Below are 563 nucleotides of genomic sequence, written 5' to 3'. Positions count from 1 at the left end.
TATCTGACAGACAAGCATTCCACAGAAAAAAACAGATGAAAGACAATTGCCCAGTTATAACAATGACCAATAGATTTAATGTTGCTGCCCACCGACGCTTTCTTACTCCACCACCATCCCTTCCTCCTTTTGCCTACACCATTCAATACCCGTCTCCCATTGACCAGCCCCTGATGTGATGACCTAAGTCTCAAGCCATCAGGATTTCTGTGATTCTGAACATATTGTGCTACTGTGAATCTTTTATGATGCAGCCAATATGACTTCAATTTAAAGTTCTTAAGTACAACTGTAATGTGCAACATCATTCCATGATTGCCTTCTCATGGGTTAATACCTCTTTGTCTTCCATTTGAAGCCAGGTGCTGATGCAAATTGCCTCTCTCCTCCTCAACTCCCAAAAATCTTTTCTGGCAATGCTTCAGGGTGCGCACTGGCCAACGCAGCCTGAGGTTACCTGCGTTAGAATCTCATAGTTGTTTTGATTTGCATCTCTCTGAGAGCTAGGGATTTTGAACATTTTTTCATGTGTTTGTTTGCCACTGAATGTCTTCTTTGGTGAA

Source organism: Elephantulus edwardii, unplaced genomic scaffold, assembly GCF_000299155.1.
Source record: "Elephantulus edwardii isolate Elephantulus edwardi_28Jun2011 unplaced genomic scaffold, EleEdw1.0 scaffold00241, whole genome shotgun sequence".
NCBI classification, from domain to species: domain Eukaryota; kingdom Metazoa; phylum Chordata; class Mammalia; order Macroscelidea; family Macroscelididae; genus Elephantulus; species Elephantulus edwardii.
This window is presented reverse-complemented; position numbering follows the sequence as displayed.